The sequence below is a fragment of the Triticum aestivum genome, chromosome 4A, assembly GCF_018294505.1.
Source record: "Triticum aestivum cultivar Chinese Spring chromosome 4A, IWGSC CS RefSeq v2.1, whole genome shotgun sequence".
Classification (NCBI taxonomy): Eukaryota; Viridiplantae; Streptophyta; class Magnoliopsida; order Poales; family Poaceae; genus Triticum; species Triticum aestivum.
This window is the reverse complement of record NC_057803.1, coordinates 302,574,592-302,587,018: the sequence shown is the minus strand read 5'-3', so window position 1 is coordinate 302,587,018 and position 12,427 is coordinate 302,574,592.

The window sequence follows — 12,427 nt, the reverse complement described above, 5'->3', positions numbered from 1 at the left end:
AGTAGAATTAAAAATAAAACCCAAAAATATTTCCCGTCCTTCTTTTGCTTGTTGGGAGCTTTCCCGTGTAAATAGTTTTTATTTTTCTTTTCCTTTCTTTCGGGGTCGAGAAGACTATATTGAAAATGCTTAGTGGCTGTTATATGCATGATTGTTTATTTAACTTAGAGCCCATATTACTTGTCTTCTCTCTTGAGTTGAATGCTTGCAGATTCCAGCTTAGTCCAATGCACGTGCACTCTTATTATTATACACACCGTTCGGTCGTGCAAGTGAAAGGCAATAATGATGATATATGATGGACTCATTGGGATGAGAAAAGCTGGTATGAACTCGACCTCTCTTGTTTTTGTAAATATGATGATTCATCGTTCCTGATTCAGCTATTATGAATTAAACATATTTGCAATGACATTTAGAGATTATAGTTGCTTGTGCCATGCTTGATTAGCTATGAGTTATAATGGTTAACCTTGCGTGCCAACATGCTATTGAGATGATTATGATGTGGTATGATAGGATGGTATCCTCCTTTAAATGAATTGAGTGACTCGACTTGGCACATGTTCACGCATGTAGTTGAATCAAATCAACATAGCCTTCATGATATTTATGTTCATGGTGGATTATATCCTACTCATGCTTATATTCGGTGTGAATTAATTTTAATGCGTGTTTACGACTGTTGTCGCTCTCTCAGTTGGTTGCTTCCTAGTCTTTTGCTAGCCTTCACCTGTACTAAGCGGGAATACTGCTTGTGCATCCAAACTCCTTAAACCCCAAAGTTGTTCCATATGAGTCCACTATACCTTCCTATATGCGGTATCTACCTGCCGTTCCAAGTAAATTTGTATGTGCCAAACTCCAAACCTTCCAATGAAATTATGTTTTGTATGCTCGAGCAGCTCATGTGCAACTATGGCTGCCTATATCTTCCATGCTACGTGGGTTATTCTCAAGAGGAGTGGACTCCGCTCCACATTCACGAAAAAGGGCTGGTAACCGGGATGCCCAGTCCCATGATCCAAAAAGATCAAAGCAAATCAAAATAATTAAACAAAACTCCCCCTGGGACCCATTGAATGTTGGAGGCACTCGTTGTTTCGAGCAAGCCATGGATTGATGCTTGTGGAGGAGGGGGAGTATAAACCTTTACCATTCTGTTTGGGAACTGCCTATAATGCATGTAGTATGGAAGATACAGCCATCTCATAGTTGTTACGTTGACAGTGAAAGCATGCCGCTCAAAATATTATTTATCTCTATTTCAAAAATCGAGCTCTGGCACCTCTACAAATCCCTGCTTCCCTCTATGAAGGGCCTATCTATTTACTTTTATGTTGAGTCATCACCCTTCTTATTAAAAAGCACCCACTGGAGAGCACACTGTCGTTTGCATTCATTATGATTGGTTTATATTGGGTATGACTTGACTGGATCTCTTTTACCATGAATTACAATGTTTAGTCAGTCCTTGATCTTTAAAGGTGCTTTGTATTTATGTTTTGCGGTCTCAAAAAGGGCTAGCGAGATACCATTTTGTTATATCATGTTATGATTATTTTGAGAAAGTTTTGTCATCCGAGTTTTATTATTATGGCTCGCTAGCTGATTATGCTATTGATATGAGTAATTGTGAGACCTACGTGTTATTGTGAGTATGTTAGTTCATAATAATTGCTGAAACTTGAATGCTGGCTTTTCATGTTTACAACAACAAGAGCAAACTGAGTTTGTAAAAGTTTTTCTTTTTCTCTTTCAGTTTGTCAACTGAATTGCTTGAGGACAAGCAAGGGTTTAAGCTTGGGGGAGTTGATACGTCTCTGTCGTATCTACTTTCCCAAACACTTTTGCCCTTGTTTTGGACTCTAACTTGTATGATTTGAATGGAACTAACCCGGACTGACGCTGTTTTCAGCAGAATTGCCATGGTGTTGTTTTATGTGCAGAAAACAAAAGTTCTCAGAATGACCTGAAACTCCACGGAATATCTTAGAATAAATAATAAAAGATCCTCGCCAAAGATGAAGACCAGGGGGCCCACACCCTGTCCACGAGGGTGGGGGCGCGCACTCCCCCCTGGGCGCACCCCCTACCTCGTGGGCCCCCTGGTGGCCCTCCGACGCCAACTCCAACTCAATATATTTGCTTTCGAGGAGAAAAAAATCAGAGAGAAAGTTTCATCGCGTTTTACGATACGGAGCTGCCGCCAAGCCCTAATCTCTCTCGGGAGGGTAGGACAAAAGATGTCATGCAAGTTCTTTTCCATAAGCATGTATGACTATTTACGGAATACATGCCTACATTATATTGATGAACTAGAGCTAGTTCTGTGTCGCCCTATCTTATGACTGTTACATGATGAACCATATCCGGCATAATTATCCATCATTGATCCGGTGCCTACGAGTTTTCCATATACTGGTTTACGCTTATTTACTTTTCCGTTGCTACTGTTACAATCACTACAAAAATACCAAAAACATTACTTTTGCTGTCTTTACTTTGTTACCGTTACCAGCACTATCATATTACTTTGCTACTAAACACTTTGCTGCAGATACTAAGTTTCCAGGTGTGGTTGAATTGACAACTTAGCTGCTAATATTTGAGAATATTCTTTGGCTCCCCTTGTGTCGAATCAACAAATTTGGGTTCAATACTCTACCCTCGAAAACTATTGTGATCCCCTATACTTGTGGGTTATCAGGAACCAAAATAAAAGAAGACTACCCCAACTGCTACACAGATCCTCGATCGACCCCAACTGGGCTCCACTACTGATCAACTAGAACGAAACAACACAAAGGGCAAGATCTTCATCGAGCTCCTCCTTGAGCTTGGTTGCGTCATCTGCATAGTTCAACGGCACCTGCAAGCTGGTTTTGGAAGTATCTGTAAGTCACAAGGACTCAGCAATCTCACACCCTCGTGATCAAGACTATTTAAGCTTATGGGAAAGGTAAAAGGTATGAGGTGGAGGTGCAGCAAGCGACTGGCATATATGGTGGCTAACATACGCAAATGAGAGCGAGAAGAGAAGGCAAAGCACGGACGAGAAACTATGATCAAGAAGTGATCCTAGAACAACATACGTCAAGCATAACTCCAACGCCGTGTTCACTTCTCGGACCCCACCGAGAAGAGACCATCACGTCTACACATGCGGTTGATGTGTTTTAATTAAAGTCAACTTCAGGTTTTCTACAATCGGACATTAACAAATTCCCATCTGCCCATAACCGTGGGCACGGCTTTTGAAAGTTCAAAACCCTGCAGGGATGTCCCAACTTAGCCCATCACAAGCTCTCACGGTCAACAAAGGATATTCCTTCTAGCGGGAAGACCCGATCAGACTCGGAATCCCGGTTACAAGATATCCTCAACAATGGTAAAACAAGTCCAGCAAGACCACCCGTTGTGCCGACAAATCCCGATAGGAGCTGCACATATCTCGTTCTCAGGGCACACTGGATAAGCTAAGCGTACGGGAGCCAACGTAACCCAAGTTGCCAAGGGACGGCCCCGCACGGTGCTCTGGGTTCGACCAACACTTAGAGAAGCACTGGCCCGGGGGGGTTAAAATAAGATGACCCTTGAGTCGGCCGACTCAAGGGAAAGAAAAGGCTGGGTGGCAAATGGTAAAACCAATGTTGGGCCTTGCTGGAGGAGTTTTATTCAAGGTGAACTGTCAAGGGGTTCCCATTATAACCCAACCGCGTAAGGAACGCAAAATCCGGGAACATAACACCGATATGACAGAAACTAGGGCGGCAAGAGTGGAACAAAACACCAGGCATAAGGCCGAGCCTTCCACCCTTTACCAAGTATATAGATGTATTAATTAAATAAGAGATAGTGTGATATCCCAACAATAAACATGTTACAACAAGGAACAACATCTCCATGTTCCAACAAGGAACAAACTTCAATCTTCACCTGCAACTAACAACGCTATAAGAGGGGCTGAGCAAAGCGGTAACACAGCCAAACAACGGTTTGCTAGGACAAGGTGGGTTATAGGCTTGGTTTAACAATATGGGAGGCATGATAAGCAAGTGGTAGGTATCGCCATAGGCATAGCAAAAGAGAGAGCTACTAGCAAGCAAATATAGAAGTGATTTCGAGGGTATGGTCATCTTGCTTGAAATCCCGCAGGAAAGAAGAACGAGTCCATGAGGAAGACAAACGGGTGTAGACGAACGAATCCTCACAAACGCGACGTTATCGGAACCAACCCGAAGAAGCAACACCGTAAAAGAAAGCAAACAACATAGTAAACAGCCACCACATAAGCATGGCACGATGCGCAAACAAGTATGATGCATGTCTGGTTTAACGAAGCATGGCATGGCAAAGTGCACAAGCAATTCTACAAATTAAGTGGAGATTAATATGCAACGAGTTGCATATTGACGAAACACCACAACAAGTTATTTAGTTCGATCTCGTTTATGTACCCAACAATATGAAATGTTGTTAAACATGGCAAGAGGGTGAAGCAAAAAGGAATTATCTATCTAAACAACTTAAATGGGGCCAGATATAGCAAACAACAAATCCGGTAAATCCCCATATGCATTTAGCAAATTAATACAAACAACAATTTTAAATATTCTTGATGTTGTTAACATGATGCGGATGACATGTGCAAGTTTATGCAATTTTTATTAAAAGTTTGACAAGAGTATTATGAAGCATTTGGTCGCCATGGCGCAACAAAAGGGGTGCCACGACAACTAGAACGGAAATGGTGCCATGGCAAGATTCCGGGTGATCTGACAACTCATTGAGATGTCGGTGCAAGAGAAAATGTGGATGAGCGGATCATGCGAGGATGGTGGGAGTATTCCCGGATACAGTGTTACCCATGGGTCGACGACATGGCAACCGAGGAGGAACGTGCAATGACAACTCGGACACGGTTCAAACATGAGCATCTCATACAACATGCATTCATTCTCGGAAGGTTGTTTCGGTGGTATACCTTCAAAGCATGTGTTTCGGGCGGAACGAGTTCGTAGAGGGAAGTAGACGTTCTCGCAACGGCGGTAGTGGAAGTAGTTGTTCACGCGGCGGTAGTCGAACTTGACGATACCGTTACACGGGTCTTTGGCAACAGTAGTGGCACCCATTTTGTAGTCGTGCACATTCCGTACATGTTCGAGGTCACGGCGAGGATCTTGACGTCCACGGAGTCTTCGAGGGTCGACAGTAGTGGTACTCGGGTCGTCGGCGACGGTAGTTGTTCTATGCATCAGGTGTCAAGGTACTTGCCGAGGTACTTGCCGTTCTTAGCGGTTCCGAAAACGGCGGTAGATGAACAAGACGCGTCGTCGTGGTACTTGGCAAAAAATCTCAAAGAAGATGCCTGACGGTCCCGGTTACGGTCGTGTGAACGTTCAGTGAAGACGAACTTCCGGACTTCCCGAACTGAAAGGGTACTTGGCGTTTTTAGGATTCCGAAGAAGGCGGTAGAGGTACTTGGCACTCCGGTTCTTGCGGAGTAGTCGAACTCGACAAATCCGAAGGGGTACTCAGCGAAACCGCGTAGTTGTACACCTGTTGAAGTAGTGGTACTCCGATGTCGACGATTTGTTGAACTTGGAGGGCCATCGCTAGTCTCCTGACTTGGGTCTCCGTGTACACGTCTTGACAGGTCTGGGGGTTCTCGGTGGTGGCCAGAGTCTTCCTGATGGTGCTGTGGTGGTCTAGCAGCCGCAGCAACAAGGGCGTCGAGGCCCATGGGCACAGAGGAGATGGAGAGGAGGCCGTTTCAGCGGTGAGGAGGATGCAGGGGAGGCCCGGGCAGTGCATGGGTCTGTTGTTACTTCTCCGGCAAGCAGGCAGCGGGTCGAGGCGCTCGGGATCCCGCATCCAAATCGAGCGGGGCGAGGGAGCTGCGGGACGGCATGGAGGTCGAGGAAGATGAACTCGAGGCGGCGCTGGAGCATGGTGGCACGCCGACCGGATGAAGCAGGGGGACTCGATGGAGGTCGCCGACACGGAGAAGTCGCAGGCGAGGTGCGGGTGGCGGCTTCCGGGCGCGCAAGGCTCCTCGCATGGCGACGGCGAGGCAGCGACGGTGGAGGCGCTGGCTGCAGGAGAGCGGTCGGAGACACGGCGCTCCGGGTCGCCGGCGTGAGGGGAGAAGGGCGACGGGCGCGACTTCAGGGACTTGGCGCGACGGCCTTGCTGGAGACGGGGAGGAGGCGAGATAGCGCGGCGGCGGCCTCACCGGAGTGGAGAAGGCGGCTCCATGGGGCAGCGCTCGGGGTAGGAGGTGCGGCGCACGAGGAGGACGAAGGGGGAAGGGAAGACATCAAGCGAGGGAGGGATCGAGAGGTAGATGGATCGGGCAGCGCACTCACTGTCTCCTGGCGGCGCGAGGGAGACCGAGAGGAGGGGGTTGCGCGAGGGGCTCGGGCTATGTTTAGGTGGGAATGGGGCGGCCGGGCCTTAGGAGAGGGATGGGCTGGCGCTGGCTGAGCTAATGTGCCGGCCGGGTGGCCGAGGCCTAGGTAGCTGCTGTTGCTGCTTTTCTATTTCTTCAGACAGAAATACAAAAAGGAAAAAGCTGGAGGAAAGGAGAGGAGCTAGAGAAATATAAAAATATATTAATCATCCTGAAAATGTGCTCTATTTAATAAAATTGGTTTGGAGATTTTAACGGAAGTAAAAATAATTCAAGTTTGAATTAAATTCAAACTTGAACCATTTTAAACCCTAACCAAAACAATTTCAAAAGAGATGAAATTTGACAGAGAGGCTAGGTGCATGGTGTTAGAATATTGAGGCAAAGATGAACATTAAAAGAGAAGGGAACGTGACACTTGCCAAAAGAAGGAAGTGGAGGGAAGGAGAAGGTGATGAAGCAAGAATCATGCATGGAACATGCAACAACTTAATATGTATGAAAGACACACAATGCACATGATGACATGAAAGATGCAACACGCAAGCAAATGACAAGGCAACAACAGCGAATAACTGGAAGACACCTGGCACATCGGTCACGGGGCGTTACAACACTCCACCACTACGAGAGGATCTCGTCCCAAGATCTAGAATGGCACCGGAGGGAAAACGGAGGAGGAAGAGGAAGAGAGGAGGTAAAACTAAGTTGCTCCTTTGACAAAAGAATGAAACCAAAGAACCTTGAAAAGGTTAAGCCATCTCGAGAAAAGAATACAATGGAGATGAATGAAGTTGAAAGCACTCCGTTAGGAAAGAGGAACAAGGAAGAACAAACTCGAGCAGCACTCCAGTTGACAAGAGATGAAAGACTTGACAAGATGAAAAGAACTTGAGCAGAGGACACAACACTCCGGTTAAATGGATAAGCATGAAAAGAATAAGGTCCTGACAAGAACAAGAAAGAGGGTTTAAGAGAGCAACATCACAATGCCTCCGGAAGAAAAGAGAGAATGGAATGAGATGAACGGAGGAGAGAACAATATCTTCTATCTCGAATGAGCTTGAAAAAGGCATCCTTAGGAGAAGGGTCGAACGGAGTTGTTGGAAAACCAACAACGAAAAGAGTAAACTTGTAGTGGGCTTATGGAGAACATCTCAAAACTATGAGGTGAAATTCTGCCACTAACGAAACAATAGATTGGCTTGATAACAAGAAGGAGACGTGAAACTTATTTCACCGGGAGGATAAAGAAGAACTTGGGTCCTTTATAAGCACCATGGATGGCAATAATCCTCAGGGAAGGCTCTAGGTGAAATATACCCAAAGATAACTCCAAAGAAGAGGTTGATGGATTTAAAATACCTCATTCGTAACAACATGTGGAACATGAAACATGAACTCAAATTATCAAGAATGACATAATACCACCTCCAATGATACAGAAGAAAGAATTGCACTCCGGGTAGCAAGAAGAAGAAAACTTGAGCTCCCTAGAAAAGAATCTTGATGAAATCTTCGAGAAGGAACTAAATCCTTTAAGAACCATCATGTAGAGTCTCCATGAAGAATTCCGGTAAACAAAAGAATTACGAAGATAAAGAGAAGTTGGGAACACAAGGTGAAACCTTGTAATGATTTAGATGGATCTCCATGATAATGTAATTGCGAGAGCTTGGGACTCCGGGAAAGAAAGATGAACAAATGAAATCAAGAATTTATTCGTTATGAACAAGCTCCGAAGGAAGGAATTGATCACTTGGATGAAACAAGAATAAGAATTATGTTATGCGTATCCTTCACCAAATTAAATTGATGACAAGCAATGGATTTGGCATACTACTTATTCTCGTAGAAAGAACTAAGATAGATATAGCGCAAACTTGAGAAAATCTTCAACGAACCACTTGTAGGATTGGAAAGAACGAATGAATTGATACAATAACAAAGGAAGAGAAATCTTGAACGAGCCACCGTAAGAATTGGAAAATAACGAATAAAACATGAAGAAACACTGGGAAGCATTAGCAAAAAACGAAGATTCTTGAGAGAATTTAGATCCATGAGAACGAAGAGATCATGAACTGATTAGAGGATATTTGAATGATGCACCGGTAAGATTTGGAGAATGATAACAGAAAGCTGAGAATGAATAAATCTTCTGAAATGATGGGCTTCGTAGAATCAAACTGAAAAGAATCTTGAATAGCTCCGGATGACTGAAAAGAATTCTCACAATCAAAACAATTATGAGAGGATGGCCTCAAACTAGAACCACGAATCTCTGAGAGAACGGATAGGATATGGAGGAAAAACTCTTCTTCGGTCTTCAAATACAGAGAATGACGACGAGAAACAACACCAAGAATTGTAGAGGCACTCCGGAATGAAGAATGGAAAGGTTGAGCCAACGATGAAAAGATTTTTACAGATCTTGGAGAAGACATTTGACTGATGATATATCATTCTTACGTCAAACTTCGAAAAGAAATTTGAGGATATCTTCAAGAAAATAAGAAGAGTCAGGTAAGATCCTGGGAAGAGACATGTGGGTTAGGGCCCACTCAAAGAAACACTGTAGAAATGATTACTTGAAAAAGGAGATAGCACCGGTTGAATTAAAAGGCTTGAATGAGATAACAGACTCGAGATATCTTGAACACTCAGGAACAATTGAATAGCGAGAAGTGGATGATTAAGAGGTGCACCGGCATGAGAAAGCATTTGAAACGAGGAAAAAGGATATGATCAACACCAAATCTTGATTTGAATCCATCGGAGAAGAAAAGAATGAAGAATGATTAGCGCATAGAGCATCTTCACGAGAACCACCGGGTAAGAATATTGACGGAACAGAATGGGAAGACTTCATATGCATAAGATGGATGCTTGATTTAAGAAATCCGAGTCCTTGAAGTCAAAGGGTGGGTGGGTGGGAAAAACAAAGACAATTTGGGACGGATGAAACAAACACCGTTGAGAAGATGTGATAATTGATCTTGCGGAAGTTGAAATGATCGGATCCACTTGAAGAGAAGCACACCGGTTAAAAAGGATTGACATGACAAACTCGATTATCATGAAGGATTAGTATTCACATGAGAACACCGCTTAGGAAAAGGTATGGAATCAACATTTGACTTCGAAGCAACTCGAATACCACAACTCAAAACAAAACAAAGGATTGGCTTGCAGAATAAGCCGGAACAAACATATGATAGAGATTTCATCCGAAGTTTTCGTAGTGGGGCCTACACGGGCTCGATCGTATAACACCATCATGTACAAGGCAGTGCACATGACGTACGAAGCGTCCCCGAGTCGGCATAGCCAAGGACTCTTTAAGACACAACGAGACCACTGTAAAACCAACCGTGGTTAGGCGGACCACTAGACGTCGAACCCCAATTTCATATCATACATCGGTCGGAAAGATATCCTAGGAGCTAATTGAATTCCCACTTATAAACTCCCGAAAAAAATTTCCGGTTATGCAATCGGGTGTTGGGGATACAGGGGAAGCATAATATCTCACCCAAACTAGCAAATCCTACATCCAGCTGTATCCATCCTTCAACACATAACCAAGAAACCTTCGAAAATCGTCTACCTCAACCTTCGAAAAGCATCCGTTATACGAGTTATGGCAATACTCCCGAACTCCCGCCCCAGTACTGGGTGGCGTCGAGGTTATCTCACCAACAACTTCATAAAAGAGATTTTCGATGTCGGCAAAACTATCTCAGGTATTCCAGAAATGCAACGATAAAATTGTGACGACAACACCTCAGAGCTCAACTCCACGGGACACTGCCACAACCCCTAAATGTCAGGAGACACCAAGAACAATGTTCTCGTCACAAAACCATCGGAACGATTCCAAGATACCCGCGTGATCCTAAAATTTTTTTTTGTGAAAATTTGAGAAGAGAAGAGTCAAAACTCTACGTCAAGATGCCTCACCAGAGCGACGAAGGGACTGAGGAGTAAAAAGAATTCCTAACTCTCCGATATATATAATCCTAAATGACTCAAAACATTTTTCTAGACTCAACAACGCCAACTATTCGATCAAGCAGGGGGCTCCTAAGGCCGGGGAAGGCTCTGATACCAACTTGTAACACCCTCGATGCGGCTATATCTCCCACGTATCAAAGCACGACTTAGAGGCATAACCGCATTGAAAGCAATGTCGCAAGTGAGGTAATCTTCGCGAACAACCCATGTAATACATAAGGGAAAGAGATACATAGTTGGCTTACAATCGCCACTTCACACAATTACATGAATAAAGCATTACATCATCCAGATACAAACAAGGTCCGACTACGGAACCAAAATAAAAGAAGACTACCCCAACTGCTACACAGATCCCAGACCGACCCCAACTGGGCTCCACTACTGATCAACTAGAACGAAACAACACAAAGGGCAAGATCTTCATCGAGCTCCTCCTTGAGCTTGGTTGCGTCATCTGCACGGTTCAACGGCACCTGCAAGCTGGTTTTGGAAGTATCTGTGAGTCACAAGGACTCAGCAATATCACACCCTCGTGATCAAGACTATTTAAGCTTATGGGAAAGGTAAAAGGTATGAGGTGGAGCTGCAGCAAGCGACTAGCATATATGGCGGCTAACATACGCAAATGAGAGCGAGAAGAGAAGGCAAAGCATGGACGAGAAACTATGATCAAGAAGTGATCCTAGAACAACTTACGTCAAGCATAACTCCAACGCCGTCTTCACTTCCCGGACCCCGCCGAGAAGAGACCATCACGGCTACACACGCGGTTGATGTGTTTTAATTAAAGTCAACTTCAAGTTTTCTACAACCGTACATTAACAAATTCCCATCTGCCCATAACCGCGGGCACGGCTTTCGAAAGTTTAAAACCCTGCAGGGGTGTCCCAACTTAGCCCATCACAAGCTCTCACGGTCAACGAAGGATATTCCTTCTAGCGGGAAGACCCGATCAGACTCGAAATCCCGGTTACAAGACATCCTCGATAATGGTAAAACAAGTCTAGCAAGACCACCCGCTGTGCCGACAAATCCCAATAGGCGCTCCACATATCTCGTTCTCAGGGCACACCGGATAAGCTAAGCGTACGGGAGCCAACGTAACCCAAGTTGCCAAGGGACGGCCCCGCACGGTGCTCTAGGTTGGACCAACACTTAGAGAAGCACTGGCCCGGGGGGGTTAAAATAACATGACCCTTGAGCCGGCTGACTCAAGGGAAAGAAAAGGCTAGGTGGCAAATGGTAAAACCAATGTTGGGCCTTGCTGGAGGAGTTTTATTCAAGGCGAACTGTCAAGGGGTTCCCATTATAACCCAACCGCGTAAGGAACGCAAAATCCGGGAACATAACACCGATATGACGGAAACTAGGGCGACAAGAGTGGAACAAAACACCAGGCATAAGGGCGAGCCTTCCATCCTTTACCAAGTATATAGATGTATTAATTACATAAGAGATATTGTGATATCCCAACAATAAACATGTTCCAACAAGGAACAACATCTCCATGTTCCAACAAGGAACAAACTTCAATCTTCACCTGCAACTAACAACGCTATAAGAGGGGCTGAGCAAAGCGATAACATAGCCAAACAACGGTTTGCTAGGACAAGGTGGGTTATAGGCTTGGTTTAACAATATGGGAGGCATGATAAGCAAGTGGTAGGTATCGCAGCATAGGCATAGCAAAAGAGAGAGCCACTAGCAAGCAAAGATAGAAGTGATTTCAAGGGTATGGTCATCTTGCCTGAAATCCCGCAAGAAAGGAGAACGAGTCCATGAGGAAGACAAGCGGGCGTAGATGAACGAATCCTCACAAATGCGACATTATCGGAACCAACCCGAAGAAGCAACACCGGAAAGAAAGCAAACAACATAGTAAACAACCACCACATAAGCATGGCACGATGCGCAAACAAGTATGATGCATGTCCGGTTTAACGAAGCATGGCATGGCAAAGTGCACAAGCAATTCTACAAATTAAGTGGAGA